The sequence below is a fragment of the Heloderma suspectum genome, chromosome 5, assembly GCF_057233095.1.
Source record: "Heloderma suspectum isolate Gila_16-S chromosome 5, 16-S_ref, whole genome shotgun sequence".
Classification (NCBI taxonomy): domain Eukaryota; kingdom Metazoa; phylum Chordata; class Lepidosauria; order Squamata; family Helodermatidae; genus Heloderma; species Heloderma suspectum.
In genome coordinates this window covers 14,970,925-14,994,624 of record NC_139462.1, presented here as the reverse complement: position 1 = coordinate 14,994,624, position 23,700 = coordinate 14,970,925, and the positions used below count along the sequence as shown (strand labels likewise).

Sequence of the window (23,700 nt, the reverse complement as noted above, 5' to 3'; positions counted from 1 at the left end):
TCTGACCTTGAGGACTGCAGAGATGGTTGGGGTTGCTCAGCAGTGGCAGGAGCAGCAGCCCCTCATGCTCCTTCCTTGCAAGGAGAGCATGGATGGGCCTTTTCCATAAAGCTGATTTTACATAGAATTGGCTTTTAATTTGGCCGTAATTGCTTATGTAAATATTTACATAGGCTAAAAACAATGAAAAAAGGGAACGCAAATGGTGGCTGCCGTAGCCGCCGCCATTTGCATACACTGTTTCCCCCCCCCTGCTGTGATAGGCTACGTAAATACTTACGTAGCCTATCATGGCCTCCGCAGGGATGCAAATGGTGTCCCTGTGTTAGCCGTGATAGGCTACGTAAGTATTTACGTAGCCTATCATGGCTATGATGAGGAAGCGAATGGCAGCCGCAGGACGGCCGACATTCGTAAAGCAGCGCGGACGGGAGCAGGTAAGTGCTCTGTTACGCGTGCCTTTTGTGGGTTGGGGGCAGCAGGGACATCGTCCCGTGCACCTTTCATGGGTTGGGGGGGGTGGGGGCTTTGTTCCGTGACAGATTTCGGGGGGCCGAATGCACTGACATTCTCTGACATCCTTATTCATTATTCAAGGGGTCACTTTTAGGATTGCTAGCTCTTAAATTTTTAGGCAGAGGTTTGTGGTTTAAAATGCTGCTGTTATTATAGAGCTGTGAGAGCAGTTCAGTTATGAAGGACAGTACATTCTACAAAGTTCTGTCATTACACACTCTGAACCAGGAGTCTCCATCCTTTTTGGCTTGGGGGACACATTTGGAATTTTGTGACAGTGTTGTGGGCAATCTTTCAAAATGGCTGCTATGGGTTGGCTTACCCATTCCAAAATGGATGCCATGACCACCATTTTAGTCTTACTAGAAGGCAAAGTGGTGAGACCAAAAGAAAAGGAACTTGCCCAAGAATCTAAGAAAAAGACAGATGTGGGTTTGAGATCCGAAGCTTGAGAACCACTCTTTTGAACCTACAGTTTTCTGCTCCAAGTCACCAGTTTCACAGAAGGCAAAATAATGCTGCTCAGAGAAACAGTCATGGACCCTCAATCACACATTGTACGGGCAAAACATACACACAGACACCACACATCAGCACACAGCCCCACCCCCAGGAAAAACACATGGCGCATACACACAAAACACGCACCATGCCAAAACAAACCAGCTAACATACAACACAGACTCACAAAGGCAAAGCACACACCACACAGGAAACACACACCCCTTGCTCCCTAGGATATGTCCTACCAAATCCCAGCTTAACTTTCTCTTTTTTTCTGGATGGCTTGGCACAGTTCAAAATGAAGAGTGGAGGTGCAGCTACTGACCACATGAGGTCCCGAGACATTCTTGGAAATTAAGATGATACCAGAGGCAAACACTTTGCTTTGCAACATGCCAGCCTCCCAGTTGGAAAAAAAATCTAATGCTGTTCTTTTAAGAAAAAACCAGAAGGGGCAGGGAGCCTAATGGGCACCAAGAGAGGTATCCAGGGGCACATTGGTGCCAACAGGTTAGAGACCCTATCTCCAAACATCCTTTTTATTATAAAAATGAAATTCAGCTGTGAAAATCTGTCTGGGAGGGGTATAATCTGGATAAATTTCAGTAAGTGGGGGTGGTATGATGGGGAAAAAAGGCACAGGAGGAGAGGAAATCTAATGTTCTAATAGTGCTTGAAGAGTAAGAAGAATCTACCACTTTGGCTGACTGTTGCATTCTTCTTCATGGTTAGTCCCGCTCTGAAAGCAGACACTGAATGGCATTCAGCAGAAACCACAAGACACAAAACAAAACAGAATGAAACCCTCTCTTGCATCTGGGACAGTTTATACATGTGTGAAGCTCTTTCTGGCCTGTTTGTCATGGTCCAAGACTAGGACCAAAGGCCCTCTGAGAATGAGGATTTCAACAGCTGCTGAAGTCCCAGAATCAGTTCTTGGACCTTTGTGAGTGGGGACTCCCACCTTGGATTCTGCACCCTTCCTCTTGCTCCTCATGAGGCATTGCTGCCCCCTGGCTCTGAGGAGGGGACCAGGTCCTTGTCCTCTCACCACCCAGAAGCCAGCCAGCGACTCTGGGAAAGGGCACTGGCCCTTTAAGGAAACCAGATGCAGCACTTGAGGAGGCAGAGCTCTCAAAAGGACTGTCTTGACCAGGAGATAAAACCTTGTCAGTTGCTCTAAGGCAGTGCTGGGGTAACTCACCAGTACTCCAGCTGGTCCTGAACTCATGCCAAGCCCTGGCCTAGTACCTGCAACGCTGGCCATGGTGCTAAAACTGCTCCTGTTCAAGCCGCCTGCCCCACACCATGCCTCCTTGCATGAGCTATTGCCCAGAGCAGATGATGGCATCCCAATTGGAGCAGAGCACTCTACCACTTTGAGGTGGTAGGTAGACTGCATGTTTGAATGTTCCCCCAATTGAAAACAAAACCCCCTTCCATGTAGAAAACTAGCATGTCGGGGAAATTTGATCTTCTCTTATCCTCAACACTACTTTTTGATGTGCAGGGAAATTTTCCTTGTGGGGGACAGTTTAGAGAGGTGCCATTTCCCCTCACCTACAGCTTGAAGTGATACAGTGTAGGAAAAGCTTTAACATCATATTCTGCTAAATATGAAAACTTGACCTTAGACAATTGATGGTATTAAGCATCATCAGGCAAAGCAGCCAATAACCCAGAGCAAATGGCAAGGGCAGTTATCTAATCAATTACCACTTTGTCCTCTAGGCCACTTTTGTTACCATCTGTCAATTTCTTTCATTTGGAGGAGATTTTTATATGGTTAATTCTATTTGCAGAGACAATAACACAATGACAGCAGAACAACGGGTCAGTAGACTAGCTGCAGGACTGCTCTCCATGGTCCTGAACTCACTCCAAGCGTGGCTGTGGTGGCCTTGCGTGAATCTGCAAAAAAGAGGAAATTCATCATTCATAAAGAGGGCACTGATTTGAATACAATTTCTATGTATACTGATGCATATTTAGAAATAATTATTATAAGTTAAACAGAAATACAGTGCATCTCACCAGCGTGCGGAAGACTATGACCAGGTGATCTGTGTGCCTACCTGTTCAGTCTGTAGTCCAGATGCTCACTGTGGATTGACAGCAGTTCTGAGGGTGCTTTATCTTCAAATCAGAATTGAACAAATCAGCTCTTCAAATAGAGGATGCATTCAAATAGAGGACAGTCTAATAAAGGACTGTCCTCTGTAAAAAGGGCACATAGCTACCCTACACAGAGCAAACAAAAGGTTTTTTTTTTTTTTTGTATTACTACTGAGGGAAGCAAGCTGTAAAAGCCCCATTCTGTCTACATGGAAGCAGATCTCAGTGTGTTCAATGGGGTTTGCTTCTGAGTATATATGCTTTTAGAGGCTGGTTCCACTGAGCTTTTGTTGTTTATTCGGTCAGTCGCTTCCGACTCTTCGTGACTTCATGGACCAGCCCACGCCAGAGCTTCCTGTCGGCTGTCGCCACCCCCAGCTCCCCCAAGGTCGAGTCCGTCACCTCCAGAATATCATCCATCCATCATGCCCTTGGTCGGCCCCTCTTCCTTTTGCCTTCCACTTTCCCTAGCATCAGCATCTTCTCCAGGGTATCCTGTCTTCTCATGATGTGGCCAAAGTACTTCAGTTTTGCCTTTAATATCCTTCCCTCAAGTGAGCAGTCTGGCTTGATTTCCTGGAGTATGGACTGGTTTGATCTTCTTGCAGTCCAAGGCACTCTCAGAATTTTCCTCCAGCACCACAGTTCAAAAGCATCTATTTTCCTTCGCTCAGCTTTCCTCATGGTCCAGCTCTCGCAGCCATAGGTTACTACAGGGAATACCATTGCTTTCACTATGTGGACCTTTGTTGTCAGTGTGATGTCTCTGCTTTTCACTATTTGATCAAGATTTGTCATTGCTCTCCTCCCAAGAAGTAAACGTCTTCTGATTTCCTGGCTGCAGTCAGCGTCTGCAGTAATCTTTGCACCTAGAAAGACAAAGTCTGTCACTGCCTCCACGTTTTCTCCCTCTATTTTCCAGTTATCAATCAAGCTGGTTGCCATAATCTTGGTTTTTTTTTAGGTTTAACTGCAACCCAGCTTTTGCAGTTTCTTCTTTCCCCTTCATCATGAGGTTCCTCAGCTCCTCCTCACTTTCAGCCATCAAAATGGTATCATCTGCATATCGGAGATTGTTAATGTTTCTTCCAGCGATTTTAACTCCAGCCTTGGCCTTATCAAGCCCAGCACATCGCATGATGTGTTCTGCATACAGGTTGAATAGGTAGGGTGAGAGTATACAACCCTGCCGTACTCCTTTCCCAATCTTAAACCACTCCGTTGTTCCGTGGTCTGTTCTTACCATTGCTACTTGGTCGTTATACGGATTCCTCAGGAGGCAGACAAGATGACTTGGTATCCCCATACCACCAAGAACCTGCCACAATTTGTTATGATCCACACAGTCAAAGGCTTTAGAATAGTCAATAAAACAGAAAGAGATGTTTTTCTGAAACTCCCGGGCTTTCTCCATTATCCAGCGGATATTGGCAATTTGGTCTCTAGTTCCTCTGCCTTTTCTAAACCCAGCTTGTACATCTGGCAATTCTCGTTCCATGAATTGCTGGAGTCTACCTTGCAAGATCTTGAGCATTACCTTACTGGCATGTGAAATAAGTGCCACCGTTCGATAGTTTGAACATTCTTTGGTGCTTCCCTATTTTGGTATGGGGATATAAGTTGATCTTTTCCAATCCGTTGGCCATTCTTGTGTTTTCCAAATTTGCTGGCATATGGCATGCATCACCTTGACAGCATCATCTTGCAAGATTTTAAACAGTTCAGCTGGGATACCGTCATCTCCTGCTGCCTTGTTATTAGCAATGCTTCTTAAGGCCCATTCAACTTCACTCTTCAGGATGTCTGGCTCTAGCTCACTAACCACACCGTCAAATCTATCCCCAATATTATTATCCTTCCCATACAGATCTTCTGTATATTCTTGCCACCTTTTCTTGATCTCTTCTGCTTCTGTTAGGTCCTTGCCATCTTTGTTTTTGATTATACCCATTTTTGCCTGGAATTTACCTCCAATGTTTCTAATTTTCTGGAAGAGGTCTCTTGTCCTTCCTATTCTATTATCTTCTTCCGCTTCTGCACATTGCTTGTTTAAAAATAATTCCTTATCTCTTCTGGCTAACCTTTGGAATTTTGATTTAATTGGGCATATCTTCCCCTATCACTGTTGCCTTTTGCTCTCCTTTCTTGGGCTGCTTCCAGTGTCTCAGCAGACAGCCATCTTGCCTTCTTGATTTTCTTTTTCTTTGGGACGTTTTTTGTTGCCGCCTCCTGAACAATGTTGCGAACTTCTGTCCATAGTTCTTCCGGGACCCTATCTACTACATCTAGTCCCTTAAATCTATTCTTCACCTCCACTGCATATTCATTAGGAATATTCGTGAGCTCATATCTAACTGATCTGTGGGTCTTCCCTATTCTCTTTAGTCTGATTCTAAATTGTGCAATAAGAAGTTCGTGATCTGAACTACAATCAGCTCCAGGTCTGATTGTACCACTTGACTGAGCTCAAGTGGTAAATATCAGTACTTACTTTTGGGGAAAACTTTAAAAGTATCGTGAGCATCAGCTTTCTGCCCCTAGTCATGCAAAACTCCTGCTGACTTCAGCAAAAGTTCAGAACTCTATGCAGAGTGATTAAAGGTGGGAGGCTTTGCTTGGTGGGGTTGCATTGTTCAGTCTTTGATCCATTAGAACTGCTGACATGAAGAACAGTCAAGCTCTTTATCATGCAAACACTGATATATTATTTCAAGCCTGCAGCCAAAGATGTGGATGGTGATTTGGAATCATGGCACAAAATGCAGTTCCCCTAATCCTGTTCTCAAGCCTCCTGTTTGCTAATGGGGTGCCAGACAAAAGGCAGCTGGGTATATTGGGGGAAGGAGATCCCTTGGATTCTACAACACATGGTTGGAAATGAGTGAGAGTGTATTGTTTGTTTTTTAAATTGTTATTCTAGTATTTGAGATTCCCAGAGAAGTTTTTCTTAGAGGGCAGCCTAAAATTACACAAATAAATGCATAAATATGAAAAAAACTGATTATGCTGCCTTGCTCATAACAAGTTTTGAAACTTCCTTATGCTGTAGGAGAACCTTGGCCCATCTGGTCCAGTAATGTCTACTCCAGCCTTCCCCAATATGGCACCATCCAGATGTTTTAGACTTCCACTCCCATCAGCGCCAGCAAGCATGACCATTGGTGAGGGATTCTGGGAGATGCAATTCAAAACACATGGAGGGCACGAGGTAGGGAGAGGCTAGTCTGCCCTGGCTGGCAGCTGTTCCCCAGGTTCATTTACCAGCCCTGCTACAAACCCTTTGAAATCAGGGTGTCAACCCTCTTTCAGTCCAAGGGCCGCATGCCATTTCAGATAAGCTTTCAGGGGCCACGTTACAGTGGTGGGTGGGTCTGAAGGCAAAAGGGGGTGGGCCCCCAAATCCCAAACTGCCAGCATATTTTAGCTGCCAGCAACTAAGCCTTAGGAGAGGCATTTCGACCTTTTAGAGGCCACAAAAGCCAAGAAGCTGCCAACTGATAGGTGGTCGGGAGGGGGAAGAAGGAACCACCTGGTGATGTGGGTGTGTGGCGAAACTGCCCCATGTTTTTTATCTAAACACAGTGTTAAAGGTTTATAGCTTATCCATACATGGGAGGTTGCCTGGTGGGTGTGTGAGAATGTATGGAACAGTGTGAGTGGCTGAGTGCCTGGGGCCATGAGATTGGTCAGTGAGAGTGCTGATGGGAGGGGGAGTGAGAGAGAGAGAGAGAGAGTTAGGAGAGGCAGTTGGATGACAGAAGAGGGGAGAGAGGGATTTGATTTCTTAGATAAAACATCTCCAGGGGATAGGGAGAGGTGGTTAGTAGTTTTAGGCCTTAGTTTAGTGTAGGTTAGGTTAAGAGAAATATTTTCTGAACCTAAGCTTTCTACTCTGCATGTATTGCATCCTCAAACTCACGCCCGGCTGAGCTGCTTAGTGCGGTTAGGGAGCTGAGTCAGATCCCTCCCCCTGAATCTGATCTCAGAGCCTTTGGTAGCTTGCTGTGATGCCTGTAATGTGTTTTTCACAGATAAAATCTTTCGGATACGAGCCGACTTGGATGCTGTTGTGGGGGCAGAAATCAACAGTGGGGTGTCCAGCAACTCTGCTTGCATGATTAAACTGGATCATTTTCAGCTTGTGACTCCTGATGATGTGGACAAGCTGCTTGGTTTAGTGAGAACGACAACTTGCTCTCTCAATCTCTGCCCATCCTGGCTTGTAGTCCAGGGAGGGGAGATGGTAAAGCAATTTTTGCTGATTATTAATGCCTCTCTAAGTGAAGGTAATTTTCCATCGCGTCTAAAAGAAGCAGTTGTTAAACCACTTCTGAAGAAGCCTTCCCTTGACCCTCCAATAATTATAGGCCAATAAGTAATTTACCATTTGGGGGCAAGGTAATCAAGAAGGCGGTGTCCATTGAACTACAAGCAGTCTTGGCTGAAACTGGTTATCTGGACCCATTTCAAACTGGCTTCAGAGCGGGATATGGAGTTGAGACTGCCATGGTTGCCTTGGTGGATGATCTGAGCCTGGGAATCAATAGGGGGAGTGCATCCCTTTTGATTCTTTTTGATCTCTCCGCAACATTTGAAACCATCGACCATGGTATCCTTCTGGATCGCCTAAGGGAGTTGGGGGTAGGTTGAGCTGCTCTGCAGTGGTTCCGCTCCTTTCTCTCAGGATGGTTCCAGATGGTGTCACTTGGGGATAGTTGTTCCTCGAAAAAGGAACTATTATGTGGAGTCCCTAGGGGCTTCATTCTATCGCTGATGCTGTTCAATATCTACATCAAACCACTGGGAGAGATCATCAGAAGGTTTGGGTGAGTGTTATCAGTATGCGGATGACACCCAAATCTATTTCTCTTTAACATCTTTATCCAAGGAAGGTATGACTCCTGTGATTGACTGCCTGAAGTTGGCAATGGGCTGGATGAGGGAGAACAAGCTGAAGTTGAATCCAGCCAAGACAGAGGTGCTCATCATGAAGAGTCCTAATTCAGGTATTGAGGTATGTCAGCCAGTTCTGGATGGGGCTGCACTCCCCCGAAGGGAAAAGTTCATAGCTTGGGGGTGCTTCTTGTCCCAACCCTATGCCTGGCACCTGGTGAGAAGTGTCTGTTATCAACTTTGTCTGATACACCAGCTATGCCCATGCCTGGAACGTGTGACCTGATAATGGTAGTGCACACCCTGGTAACCTCTAGGCTTGATTTCTGCAATGCGCTGTATTTGGGGCTGCCTTTATATTTAGTTTGGAAACTTCAACTGGTACAAAATATGTCAGCCAGGTTGGTCTCTGGGACACCCTGTGGAGACCATATTACACTGGTTTTAAAATCTTTACACTGGCTGCCAGTTTGTTTCCAAGCAAAATATAAACTGTTGGTTCTGACCTTTAAGGCCTTGCATTGTCCAAGGTACCTCAGGGAGCGCCTTCTCCCCTACGTCCCAGTCCGCCACCTAAGGTCCTCTGAGGGCTTTCTGCTGCAGCTGCCTAATGTGAGACTGGCAGCCACACGCAAGAGGACCTTTTCCCTTGCTGCCCTTCAGATGTAGGGGTGTATGAAACCCCACTTACCTGGCTCCACTGGAGTCTGCAGGTGGGGGGAGGCAATCTGTTCCTCCCAGAATCCTGCCTGTTCGGCTCTGCTCTGCAGCCAATCCGCGGAGCCACCGGCAGGGCCAATCCGCAGCAGGGCCTCCACCTGCTGCCGGGCTGCTGCGGATGCAAATGGCATCCTGCGTAGGGGATGCCATTTGCATCCCTATGCTAGCCAGTGATAGACTACTATTTACGGCTAAAGCAGGGATGCAAATGGGAGACCAGCTGGAGCCACCTCTGCATCTGCCGCCAGGTAAGCTCCATCCCGGGGGGATTCCGCGGGGTGGCGGGGGGGACGCCGCTCCGCCAAGGATTCCGGGGGGCTGGATTCTAAAGAATCCGGCCTCGCTGGAGTCTGCGGTGGAATTCTCTGACATCCCTACACAGATGTGGAATGACCTGCTGGTTGAAATGCACCTGCTGACCTCAGAGGTTTTTAAGCAGGCATTAAAGACTGTTATTCCGGCAGGACCTCCCTTTTGAGAACTCTTGTTCCTTTTGCTGACATTTGTATACTGTTTTAAGCAGTGTTGTTTTAAGCTGTGTTTTATTGTTGGATTTTTTTAAAAAATGTTTTTAGTTTAAAGGTATTTTTAGCTATATATTGTTTGTATATATTGTCCGCACGTTTTATGTAAATGGTTTTTAAACTTTGTATTTTAATGTTTTAACTTTTGTAAACCACCCAGAAAGCTTTGGCTATGGGGCGGTATAGAAATATACATAATAAGAATAATTTCAAAGTTCAATCTGTATAATAATATAAATAAATTATTTTGATTCCTTTACAATGAATCTGTACTGAAGTCTTAATCAGGCTACTTATACTTAACCTAGGGAGAAGTTTTAAAAGGGCAATTCTCTCTCACAGTTATACTCTTGGAAAGCAAAGGAGTATAAGAAAGGTGGTAAAACACAGAAACCTGAGGTGGGTGGGAATAATCTGCCTAGGTGGAAGCAAAGATGACCCCTCGCCCCATCTCGAGGGACCATGGGCTGGGTGGTTGAGGCCACAAAAGCCAGGAAGCCACCAACTGATAGGTGGCTGGGAGGGGGCAGAGGGTACCTCCTGGTGATGTGGGGAATGGGGTGTGGCCATCTGAGGAGCCATGGAGGGCCAAAGTGGAAGCCCAGGTAGGCTGGATTTGGCCCCTGGGCCTGAGGTTCAACACCCCACTTTTAAATGGAGATTTAACAAGGGAACATATAGGGATTCAACCTGGAAAGTACTAAGTGTGTGCCATCAAGAGAAACTGAACAATCTTTCTCTTAAAAAACAAAACAAAAACCCTCCAACAATAGGACATACAAGAAATTTGACACATATGCAAACTAGAGCTGTGTGCAAGGGGCCTCTTGGAATTCTCCACCTTCCTTGTGGGCAGAGAAATTTGGGAGACACTTTCACAGAATTTCTCCAGGGGAAGGATAAATTCTCCACAGTTTCTCACAGGTGGGGCTCCCCTTTGGCAGGGCTTGTAGCACAGCTTCTTTCTCTTTGGCTAAATGTGTTTGTGTGTGTGGGGGGGGGTGTGTGGTTGTGTGGCAACAGCATCAGCTGTCTTGGCAGACTGGTCCCCAGTTTGCATCTACCTCAGTGCAGGTGGGGGCAGTGTGGTGTCCAGCTCCAGGGATGAGGTGGAGTCAGTGCTAGGGATGTACGAAAGTCCCTTACCTGATCCTGAAAGTTGATTCACGGTGGGGGGAGGCGCTCCGTCCCTCCCCCCAAAATTCTGGTGGGGGGGAGGCGCCCCATCCCTCCCCCCCGAAATTCTGGCTGGGGGGGAGGCGCCCCGTCCCTCCCGCCATGAATCCTGTCCTGCCGGGATGCAAATGGCGGCGACTGTAGCTGCCGCCGTTTGCGTCCCTGCAGTCAGCCGTGATAGGCTACGTAAATGTTTACGTAGCCTATCACGGCTGAGTGAAAAAACAAAACAAAACCGTGCGTACGCAAATGGCGGCGCCCATGGGCCCCGCCATTTATGTACGCATGGTTTTTGTTTTTTGTTTTCACTCAGCCGTGATAGGCTACGTAAACATTTACGTAGCCTATCACGGTGTTTTTTAAAAATCTAGCCATGATAGGCTACGTAAATCTTTATGTAGCCTATCACGGTTTTTTTTTTTAAACTTGGAAATGGCGGCGGTGGCAGCTGGTCGGACGACCGGCCGCCACCGCCGCCACCGCACCGCTGCCGCACCGCCACCGCAGCCGCTGCTGCCAGGGACATTAGCACAAGGTAAGTCCCGACCCGGGGGGGGGGGCGGGGGGGTGGCAGACCATTTCTCTACCAATTTCGGGGGGCCGAATGCACTGGCATTTGGCCTCCCCAAGATTCATGGAGAAATTCTCTGACATCCCTAGTCTGTGCTCTGCCAAAATCTGTTCTCTAATTTTCTGAAAATTTTCTCCCCCCATGAAAGAGGCTTCCATTGTTCTGCGTCATTCTCAGGATGTTTTATGATTCTGTTTTTGTGGTGGTTTTGAGCTTAATCACTGCTAGCCTCCCAGGCTGCCTGCACATCCTGATCTGAAAAAAAGCCCTATGGGAGGAATTAACTCATGGTGCCTTAAACTGGGCTTTCATTGGTGTAGGAAGCTGAGGAGGCTGCAGGATGCCAGAGAGATGATTGTACAATGAAAAATGATGGTGAGAGATGATTGTACATTGGGCTCAGTCCTTGGCCACCTCCTAAGCATGGGAAGCCCAAGAAACCCACATCCACACCATGAGAATTTCTTTGAAATTTATTACCATTGAATTTCTTTTTGCAAGCAATTTCTCTTCTATCAAATTGAATGAGAATAGTAAAAAAAAATGTGGAAGAAATTTTTGGCACAGCGCTAATAAAAACAAAACACCCAGTGATGTTTTGGAGTATTTGCGGCTAAGTGAATTCAGCGCCAAAAGATTTTGTTCTGACCTTTTGATCTTATTTCATGCATATCTGATGAGCAATGTATTAGGCAATAGCAAGCATGTGTGCTTAATTATAACCAACAGCAGGTCAAGCAGGGTGCTTCATGTCCTGTTTGTCGTAAACCCATTTAATTACTGGCTATTTGGTTTTGTGAGCTGCAAGCAAGTTCTCAGCTTGAGAAACTATTAGTTTTGTGTCAGAGCATTTGCAGGGGCATCCTGTCCATAGGGAGGTATGGTAAATGCTAGAGGTATGATGAAATTTTCACAATTTCTGATTCCTGAAATGAACATCCCATGCTTGCAGTTGTGAATGACAACTGCAGGGTTCTTATTGTGAAGCAAAGAGAGGTGAGACAGATGGTGACTTGTGCAAGATGCTCCACCTAAAGCCAATTCCACAAAATGGGGAGGGGTGCACAATTGTCCCATTTGCTGAACAACAGCATAGCACCATGCTCAACAGCAACTGACTCCATGCTCAAGGTGAGGAATGGGAATAGCCAAAAGCACTTCACCATGTTGCAAGGGTCAGTTGTGTTGGAAAGTCTGATGTGACTTACAGCAGAGTTGCTTTATACGGAGAAGGCATGGCAACATAGCATTTAATACTGGAGGCAATAAACACAAGCTAGAGCCAGTTTAAAAGAAATTCAAATCATATTACTTTATTATTGCGTCTACAGGAGGCAGCAACTAAATCCATCCCAAAGAAAAAGAAATGCAAGAAAGCAAAGTGGCTATCTGATGAGGCTTTACAAGTAGCTGAGGAAAGAAGGGAAGTGAAAAAGCAAGGGAGAAAGGGGAAGATATATCCAACTGAATGCAGAGTTCCAGAGAATAGCAAGGAGAGACAAGAAGGCCTTCTGAAATGAACAATGCAAAGAAATCAAGGAAAACAATAGAATGGGAAAAACTAGAGATCTTTTCAAGAAAATCGGAGATCTCAAGGGAATATTTTGTGCAAAGACGGGCATGATAAAAGACAAAGAAGGCAGGGACCTAACAGAAGCAGATGAGATTAAGAGGAGGTGGAAAGAATACACAGAAGAACTATACAGGAAAGATCTGAATGTCCCTGATAGCCATGATAGTGCGATCACTGAACTTGAGCTGGACATCCTCGAGAGTGAAGTCAAGTGGGCCTTAGGAAGCATTAGTAACAACAAAGCTAGCAGAGATGACAGTATTCCAGCTGAGCTATTTAAAATCCTAAAAGATGATGCTGTTAAAGTGCTGCATTCAATATGCCAACATATAAAGGATCTAAAGAGCATAAACATATATAGAGGATCTAAAGAATAAACATATATAGAGGATCTAAAGAGCCTCTTGTTGAGGGTGAAAGAGGACAGTGCAAAAGCTGGTTTGAAACTCAACATTAAAAAAACGAAGATCATGGCATCTGGCCCCATCCTTTCCTGGCATATAGAAGGGGAAGAAATGGAAGCAGTGACAGATTTTACTTTCTTGGGCTCCAAGATCACCGCAGACGGTGACTGTAACCATGAAATTAAAGGACGCTTGCTCCTTGGGAGGAAAGCTATGGCACACCTAGACAGCATAGTAAGAAGCGGAGACACCACCTTGCTGACAAAGGTCCGTCTAATCAAAGCTATGGTTTTCCCAGTAGTAACGTATGGCTGTGAGAGCTGGTCTATAAGAAAGGCTGAGCACCGAAGAATTGATGCTTTCAAACTGTGGTGCTGGAGAAGACTCTTACGAGTCCCCTGTACTGCAAGGAGGTCAAATCAGTCAATCCTAAAGGAAATCAACCCTGAGTGCTCATTGGAAGGACAGATACTGAAGCTGAAGCTGAAATATTTTGGCCACCTAATGCGAAGAGAAAAGTCCCTGGAAAAGACCCTGATGCTGGGAAAGATTGAAGGCAAACGGAGAAGGGGACGGCAGAGGATGAGATGGCTAGATAGCATCACCGATGCAATGAATATGAACTTGAGCACACTCTGGGAGAGAGTGGAGGACAGGAAGGCCTGGCATGCTATTGGCCATGGGGTCACGAAGAGTCGGACATGACTGAACGACTGAACAACACACATCAGCAGAGAAGGATGTGTAATACTGTTTAACTACAAATACAATCTTGATAAAACAGTGAAGAGCAGAGACATCACACTGACAACAAATGTCCGCATAGTTAAAGCAATGGTATTCCCCATAGTAACCTATGGCTGCGAGAGCTGGACCATAAGGAAAGTTGAGCAAAGGAAGATAGATGCTTTTGAACTGTGGTGCTGGAGGAAAATTCTGAGAGTGCCTCGGACTGCAAGAAGATCAAACGAGTCCATCCTCCAGGAAATCAAGCCAGACTGCTCACTTGAGGGAAGGATATTAAAAGCAAAACTGAAGTACTTTGGCCACATCATGAGAAGAAAGGATACCCTGGAGAAGATGCTGATGCTAGGGAAAGTGGAAGGCAAAAGGAAGAGGGGCCGACCAAGGGCAAGATGGATGGATGATATTCTGGAGGTGACGGACTTGACCTTGGGGGAGCTGAGGGTGGTGACGGCCGACAGGAAGCTCTGGCGTAGGCTGGTCCATGAAGTCACGAAGAGTCGGAAGCGACTGACCGAATAAGCAAACAACCTAAAGCTTGGTATGCGAGTGCAAGTAAGCAAAGGCATGAGATATGGTTACTTGCTTCCTTTAGGGAGGGACTGTGTGTTGTTTGTTGCAGAGGCAAGAGGAGGAGGAAGAGGAAGAGGAGGGAGCAGGAAAAAGGAACTGATCAGACAAAAAGGGGAATGAACAAGACAACCGCCCATTGATGCAACATATTCTCTATCACAACCTAGTGTTTGGAAGCATGCCGATTTGTTCCTATTATCCAACAAGTTGATCAGTTCCTTCAGTGAGGAACAACAGTACAAAGCTCCCCACTCATTTGGAATAACAGTCAAAAGCTGATCTTTATGTCTTTTCACCTCTCACATTTTGATTTTACCCCCTCTACGATTAAGAAGAGGTGGAAAGAATACACAGAAGAACTATACAGGAAAGATCTTAATGTCCCTGATAGCCATGAGAGTGCGGTCACTGAACTTGAGCCGGACATCCTCGAGAGTGAAGTCAAGTGGGCCTTAGGAAGCATTAGTAACAACAAAGCTAGCAGAGATGACAGTATTCCAGCTGAGCTATTTAAAATCCTAAAAGATGATGCTGTTAAAGTGCTGCATTCAATATTCCAACAAATTTGGAACACTCAACAATGGCCGCAAGACTGGAAAAGGTCAGTTTACATTCCAATTCCAAAGAAGGGCAATGCCAAAGAGTGTTCAAACTACTGCACAATTGCACTCATTTCACATGCCAGCAAGGTGATGCTCCAAATCCTACAAGCTAGGCTTCAGCAGTATGTGAACCGAGAAGTACTGGAAGTACAAGCTGGGTTTCGAAGAGGCAGAGGAACTAGAGATCAAATCGCCAACATTTGCTGCATCATGGAGAAAGCAAGAGAATTCCAGAAAAACGTCTATTTCTGCTTCATTGACTACGCTAAAGCCTTTGATTGTGTGGATCACAACAAACTGTGGCAAATTCTGAAAGTGATGGGAGTACCAGACCACCTTACCTGTCTCTTGAGAAACCTGTACGAGGATCAAGAAGCAACAGTAAGAACCAGACATGGAACAACCGATTGGTTCAAAACTGGGAAGGGAGTATGACAAGGCTGCATATTGTCACCCTGCTTATTTAACTTATATGCAGAGTACATCATGAGAAATGCCGGGTTGGGTGAATCAGAGGTCGGAATTAAGATTGCTGGGAGAATTATCAACAACCTCCGATATGCAGATGATACCACCCTAATGGCAGAAAGCGAAGAGGATCTCAAGAGCCTCTTGTTGAGGGTGAAAGAGGAGAGTGCAAAAGCTGGTTTGAAACTCAACATTAAAAAAACGAAGATCATGGCATCTGGCTCCATCACTTCCTGGCATATGGAAGGGGAAGAAATGGAAGCAGTGACAGATTTTACTTTCTTGGGCTCCAAGATCACCGCAGATGGTGACTGTAGCCATGAAATTAAAAGACGCTTGCTCCTTGGGAGGAAAGCTATGGCAAACCTAGACAGCATAGTAAGAAGCAGAGACATCACCTTGCCGACAAAGGTCCGTCTAATCAAAGCTATGGTTTTCCCAGAAGTAATGTATGGCTGTGAGAGCTGGACTATAAGGAAGGCTGAGCGCCGAAGAATTGATGCTTTCGAACTGTGGTGCTGGAGAAGACTCTTACGAGTCCCCTGGACTGCAAGGAGGTCAAATCAGTCCATCCTAAAGGAAATCAACCCTGAGTGCTCATTGGAAGGACAGATACTGAAGCTGAAGCTGAAATATTTTGGCCACCTAATGCGAAGAGAAAACTCTCTGGAAAAGACCCTGATGCTGGGAAAGACTGAAGGCAAAAGGAGAAGGGGATGGCAGAGGATGAGATGGCTAGATAGCATCACCGATGCAATGAATATGAACTTGAGCATGCTCCGGGAGAGAGCGCAGGACAGGAAGGCCTGCCGTGCTATGGTCCATGGGGTCACGAAGAGTCGTACACGACTGAACGACTGAACAACAACAACTTTTTAAGAGATGAGTCTCAATTAGGAATGGACAACTCTGTCCGTTTCACACTTGCATTCCATTTTTTTTTTAATCTCAATTTCTTTCTCTTCTAAATATGAAGACGGTGGTGCATTTTGGTACATTCTCCTCAAAACTGATCTGAAATAAAACTCTCATCAATCTGCACCATCCAAATTCAATAGGCATAGCTATTTCCACTGTGGAGAGGACCATTATGTACCTGCCTGCCATATATAGCTATTAAATATGAGACAACTGTCAGGAAAAAAAAAGATGTGGCAATCCTAAATAAGCACCAACATAGTTGAGTATCGAGGGATTGAAACCTATACTTCTAAGAGCTAAGTGCTCATAGCTCTGGGCCTGGATACACAAATCTGTCATTTCAGTTTCTTCCATATTCAGTTTCTTAGAATCTCAAGTTTTCCCCCCCTCCAGAAGGAGAACTTTGTGAATTTTGATCAATTCTTCTCAAAACCAAACTGGAAGTATTATTCCCTCATCTGAATATTACTGTGACATATAAAATAGGCTCATGATGCCTCCCATTCTGCCTGTTCTTTACCTACCTCATCCCAGCCATGCTCCTTTCTTCTGCAGCTGGGACTGCTCAACTCATTTATGCCAGTGCAATCCTATGTATGTGTACTCATAAGGAAAACACATTGGATCTATGGGACTTACTCCCAGCTAAGTATCTTCAGCAGAGGTGGGCAACTTGGCTACGCAGTGTAAAGGAGATGGAATAATGGGCTCAAGTTACAGGAAGCCAGATTCCGGCTGAACATCAGGAAAAACTTCCTGACTGTTAGAACAATACGACAATGGAACCAATTACCTAGGGAGGTGGTGGGCTCTCCCACACTGGAGGCATTCAAGATGAAGCTAGACAGCCATCTGTCAGGGATGTTTTACTTGGATTCCTGCACTGAGCAGGGGTGCGTGTGTGGACTCGATGGCCTTGTAGGCCCCTTGCAATCCTACTATTCTATGATTCTATGATTCTATGATTCTATGAGTTATAGGCCAAAACATCACAATGGCCACACGTTGCCCACCCATAGTATACCTGGTAGTTAAGAATGGAAACATTGTCTTCAGAAGGTGTATGCCTTGAAAACCAGATGTTGGACATTCCCTTCATGTGCTGCCTGAATGCTCCCAGAGTTAGCTGGTTGTCTGCTGTCAGAAACGCAAAGCTGGACTGGATAGAACTGGGTCTGATCCATCAAGGCAATCCTTTTCTTCTTCTCCTCTCTAGTTCCTGTCATGCTCCCAATGCTATCTGTGGTCCTTTTCTGCTCTTGCAAATCTCAAAATCCTTTACCTTAGGATCGAACTATCTAAAGAGGACTTGGCCACTAGCATGTTATCAATTAATTCCATGCCCCCAGCCCCCATAATAGTGATAGCTCTTCAGCTCTAAAATTCCAATGAGATCTAACTGTCTTGATAATTTTTCCTGGTCTTTGAAAAATAATTGCTACTAGGCTCCGAAGAAAGTTGTTTTCTAGCTTGCAGAGCATATGATTTATAGAGAGATCTGCATGGCAAAGCCACAGACCCAGGGGAATTCATCTTAGATTCATCCATCTTGGTTAAATATAGCTTCATGATTTCTGAGCTCATTAACATTTTTCTCCCATGAGTTTTGTGTGTTTATTTTTACATAAGGGGATAGCGGCAACTACACAGCCAAATTTCATGAAGACAGCCAGTAGCAACCATCACTTACTAGGAGTAAGGATGGGCAAACCTGTCACAGCTAGGGATGTTGGAGGAATCCTTCTGGTGGCTGGAGCTTGAGGAACTTTCCTCAGCTCAGCCCCCTGGACTTTGGCTCAGTTCCCCATGAGTTGGCCAGATTCGATCTGCATCGAGTTGGGCAAATTCATTGCATTAAAGAAATTTACACAAATGGCACCTGCAATCTGCACAAATATATATTTTTTACACCCCCACACACAGAGAAAATGTCTTGGATTTTGGAAAAAGCAGCATGGCTTGTCCTGCAAATACAAGCAGGAATCCGTCAAGCCCCCAAAAGCCAGATTACACTAGCGACGGACCTCCTTAGCCAAGCTGGTTCCATGGACATCCTCCTTTTCCCACCCCCAAGTCTGTTCTGTGGATACACACACACACAGACACACACAGCCATTTAACAGCACAGCTACTATGGAGGGTGGAAGTCGAAATGTTTAGCTTAAAATACATATTTTTAATACTCTGTTATTAGTCTTTCGTGTGTGTGTGTGTGTGTGCGCGCGTGCGTGTGTGTGTGTGTGTATTTGTAGATGGAGGTGGATAAGTAAGAGATGAGACTCATGAAATGGGCTGGACTAAGGACCACATTGATTTAACTCAGGATCAGCAGAGAAGGAGAAAACAGCTGTGGGTGGGGTGGGCAAACCAGTTTGCTATAGGCTCGATGTCTATTCAGGCAAGCCATAACCCCCTCCCCCCTGAGCAAGGGATGAGTACCAGGTGCCCATCCCTTGCTCACAGGCCACACTGATCCAGGTATGGAGGGTGGCATATGTGATTCATCCCCTCCCAGGGCCTCCCAACTCCAAGTGGATGCTACAGCTTAGCCACAAAGGCCATCCATGCCCTGCCCCATGGGTCTCACAGCCCTGAAAGGCAGGTCTCAGGAGTGGCCTATCACCATAAAGGTGCAAGGTGCTCACCTTGAAGCATCCCTGTCTATCCAAACCCACACCACCCACCAAATGTCACCAAATTAAGCTACTTTAGCAACTCACCAGCTAACAACTCCCACTCTGCAGAATCACGTAGAGCAGGCAAAAACCACATCAACTAGGAGAGTCTGTTGATGATCAAAAATCCATACTCACCCCCACCAAGGGGCACCCAGCTAATCTATATGACTTGCAGAGGGTGGGAGCGGTGGCTGCCTCCACCAAAATTGGCCCAAACTAGGGATGTACGAATTGTGTACCTTCAGTGCTGCTTGACTTCCGCAGTTTGCGGCTAGTGCCAGTCCTGGAGCAGCATGGTCATTTTAAAAAGGTTTTTTCTTTCTTTCAAACAGCGTTGCTTTAAACAAAGAGCTTATCGCTCAAGCACACCTAAGACAGACTTCTTTTGGGAAGCCCCTAGGAGGAGGAAGTGTTTTGGCTGAAAGTAAATGGAGATGGAGGATTTCAATTTAAAAAGAACACCCACATACAAGTAGGGATGTCAGAGAATTTTGCCACGAGTCTCAGGGAGGCCGAATGCCAGCGCATTCGGCCCCCCAAAATTGGTGGAGAAACGGTCTGCCCCCCCCCGCCCCCCACCCGGGACGGGACTTACCTTGGGCGAATCCTCCTGGCGGTGGCGGCTCTGGCGGCTGTTCGGAGGCAGTTCGGCGATGGCGGCAGCAGCGGCCGGTCTTCCAACCGGCTGCTGCCGCCGCCATTTCCAAGTAAAAACAAAAACAAAACATGATAGGCTATGTGAAGATTTACGTAGCCTATCATGGCTAGATTTTAAAAAAACACCGTGATAGGCTGTGCAAATGTTTACGTAGCCTATTTATTTATTTTATTATTTATTTATTTATTTATTTCATTTCTATACCGCCCAATAGCCGAAGCTCTCTGGGCGGTTCACAACCTATCATGGCTGACTTTGAAAAAAGAAAAGAAAAGCGCGTACAATGGCGGCACCCATGGGCACCGCCATTTGCATTCCTTATTTTGGCATGTGTAGTCTACATAAACATTTACGTAGACTACGGCGAAAATAATCGGAACGCAAATAGCTGATTACAGATAAGAGTTCAGCTTTTGCTTTGCCAGCTGAACTCTCTAAGCAACATTTCGTGGTTGCTCGTGTGATAAATTGTTCTAAGTGCACCTGATGTTAAATGAGCTGTTGTATTTTTTTTTTTGTACAGATTTGTATTTATTTGTATTGTGGATATTTGTGTTGTCACGTTCAAACTGATGCCAAACCAATGAAACCATTTTATTAAAACAAACCAAAAATGCCCATGTCATCATGGGTAAACAAGGTGGCAAAAAAAGAAGAAAAAGAGTGGAATAGGCCATTTACATTCCATGCGTTGTCACAGTGCTATGCATTTCCACATCCAAACATTGGCAGATAATGGTGAGATCAACCAGGAGTGAGAAAATATGCATATGATATTACGAGTTGGGGTCTCCCCACCCCCTCCAAAATGTTGCTAGAGGAAAGAGGAAGAACTTAACATGGAGCTGGTGTGTGTGTGTGTGTGTGTGTGTGTGTGCGTGTGTGAGGGGGAGAGAGAGAGAGAGAGAGAGAGAGAATGTCCTTTATTTATTGCAGGGGTAGACAATGGGATGCCCATGGGCACCAGTGTGCCCCCCACATCTTTCTTGGCACCCACCCAGGTGCCCTAACCCCCCCACTTAAAAAACAAACACATCTTCTTACCCAAACCTGAGAGTGTTGTGAAACAGATTTCTGTTGCTGCTGAGAACTATAGGTTCAAAGGAGTTGTTCAGTGTGTTGTCTTGGAACTCAGACTCCACCTCTGCCTTGTGCTTTAGTCTTTTGGGCTACTTGACTTTTGCTATGTTCCCATGGCAGCCATTCTGTGGGGGTTCCCAGGACAGTTTCTCAAATGTGTCCACAGTCCAAAAAAGGTTCCCTACCTCTGGTTTGTTGTAACACATAGCCTCATCCTGAATTTGGTGGAAAAAGAAAAAAAAAAGTTGACTTTTTGCAGCTGGGTGATGAGAAGCACTGTAGGGATGTACGAAAGTCACTTACCTTTTCGAAGGGTGACATTCGTGGTGGTGGGGAGGTGCTCCGTCCCTCCCCCTGAAATTCTGGCCGGGGGGGGAGGTGCTCCATCCCTCCCCCCCGAAATTCTGGCTGGCCAGCTCCACTCCGCAGGGATTTTGCGGAGCCGCTGGCTGGCTCCGCCAGCGGCCGGACATCTGGCCGCTGGCTAGCAGGGACACAAATGGTGGCGGCTGTAGCCGCCGCTGTTCGCGTCCCTGAAGTCAGCCATGATAGGCTACGTAAATGTTTACGTAGCCTATCGCGGCTGATTTAAAAGAAAAAAAAAGCACGTACGCAAATGGCGCCGCCCATGGGCGCCGCCATTTGCGTACGCGCATTTTTTTTCTTTCTTTTAAATCAGCCATGATAGGCTACGTAAACATTTATGTAGCCTATCACGGTGTTTTTTAAAAATCTAGCCGTGATAGGCTACGTAAATCTTTACGTAGCCTATCACGTTTTTTTTTTTAAAAAAACCCTGGAAATGGCGGTGGAGGCACCCAGTCAGAAGACCGGCCGCCGCCGCACTGCCGCCGCACCGCCGCCGCCACACTGCCGCCAGAGCCGCCGCCGCCAGAGCTGCCAGGAAGATCTGCCCAAGGTAAGTCCCGTCCTGGGAGGGGGGCGGGGGGGCAGACCGTTCTGCCACCGATTTCGGGGGGCCTAATGCGCTGGCATTCGGCCTCCCCAAGATTCATGGTGAAATTCTCTGACATCCCTAAAAAGCAGGCATGGAGGGAGGCAACAGTTGCTTTTGGGGGACTGCTGCTCTTTTATGGCACAATCCTATGAGTTCACTCAGAAGCAACCCCCACTGAATCCAATCCCCACTGAATCCAGTGGGGCTTGCTCTCAGGGAACTCTGTATAGGACTGAGTAATTAGAAAGAAGCATAGCTTATCATGAGAGCCTGTTCAGCTTTCTATATTCATAAAGAAAGAGTTTGCTTTGAAAGGTATCATAAGTCTCCCATCTCTCAGGAAGATCAACCTGTTAAAAGCCTGCTGCTGGAACTTTCTTCCACTCAGTGGAAATGAGGTCCATGAAACATAGTTATACAAAGCAGCAAAAGCAGGGTTTGGGGGGAAAAAATCAACCTAATCATTTGCTAAAGTGAGTTGCTTCACATACAAGTGAAAGGGCCTAATTATGCTATTCATCACAAAGACCATGTACTTTCTTCTGCAGGCAGTGGAAGGAAAAAGCTTGTGTTATGGCCAATGGGAAATATCAGTCAGAGGATTTGGGGCCAGGAGATAGTTATTTAAGCCATTAGCTCCATTAATCAAACCTTGATGAGAAAATTTAGGCAGGGCTCCAAAACCAAATGTCTGCACTGCATAACCTACCATTATTTTTATACTGTCAGGGAAAACTCTAAAATGAGGAGGATTTGGTACAAGGGATTTCAGATCCTCCCCATTTATTACAAATCAGAACAAGTGCTGTGCCAAAAATTTCTCCCACATCTTTTTTGATCATTCTCACTCAGTTTGATAGAAAACAAATTGCTTTCAAAAACAAATTCAGTGGTGAAGGCAATTTTGGAGCAATTCCCATGGGTTGGGTTGGGGTTTCTTGTGCTTACCTTACTTAAGAGGTGGCCAAGAAGTGTGTGTGAGTGTCTTGTTTTACATTGTGCAATCATCTCTCCAGCAGCCTGGAGTATCCTCCGTTTCCCACACTTCAATTAGAGCACAGGGGAAGATATAATAATTCCTCCAGCAGGGCTTTTTTTGGGTTGAGAAGTGCAGGCAGCTGGGGACGTTGCAGAGCAAGGGAGAGATGTGTAATAGAAAGAAACTGGAGATGTCAGAGAATTTCTCCATGAATCTCCAGGAGGCCGAATGCCAACGCATTCGGCCCCCTGAAATTGGTGGGGAAATTCTCCGCCCCCCGCCCCCCCCGGTGGCGAGGGATGGGGTGCCTCCCCCCCAGCCTGAATTTTGGCCGGGAGGGGCGGGGCGCCTCCCCCCCACCAAGAATTTCAGGGGGAGAAACGGAGCACCTCCCCCCCACCATGAAGCAAGCTGCAGGACCAGGTAAGGGACTTTCGTCCATCCTTAAAAGAAACACACACACGCACATGACACCCCTGGCCACCTTGAAGTAATTGAGTAAGCTCAAAATCACCACAAAAATAAATTCTAAAACATTCTGAGAGACAGAATGATGGAAGCCTCTTTCATGAGGAAGAAAACATTCAGGAAATTGGAGGGCAGATTTTGGTACAGGACACCCTGGGGCTGGACACAACACTGCCCTCTGTTCACACTTGCATTGTTGTGGATGCAAAATGGGGGCCAGCCAGCCAACAGAGTTGACGCTTTCACCAGTTGCAGTGATAGCACAACCCCCACCAAAAAAGAATTTCAAAACAAGAAAGAAGCTGTGCTACAACCCCTGCCAAAGACAAGCCCTATCATTGAGAAACTATTGGAGAATTTATCTTCTCCTAGGAGAAATTTGGTGAAAAATTTGGTGAATTCCACCCCCCCCCCCAGTTTCTCTGCCCACAGAGAATTCCAAATTATTACAGAGAATTCTGCTGGAGAATTTCAAAAGGCCTTTTGCACACAGCTCTAATCAGAACCATCTCTCCAGAGGCCCTCAGATCAGACCCAAGGCAGTTCCAGAGCAGACCTGAACACCCCCTGATAAA

The 23,700-nt window shown here is 46.0% G+C and overlaps 1 long non-coding RNA gene across 1 annotated transcript in view; it reads right to left on the bottom strand.

Moving 5' to 3' along the window:
- Positions 1-1,832: 1,832 nt before the first annotated feature.
- The window catches only part of LOC146343601 (uncharacterized), a 40,897-nt gene continuing 19,029 nt past the window's right edge, over positions 1,833-23,700 (bottom strand). Inside the window, exon 6 of the long non-coding RNA XR_014792560.1 lies at positions 1,833-2,931. This is a non-coding gene — a long non-coding RNA (uncharacterized LOC146343601). The remainder of the gene's footprint in view (positions 2,932-23,700) is intronic.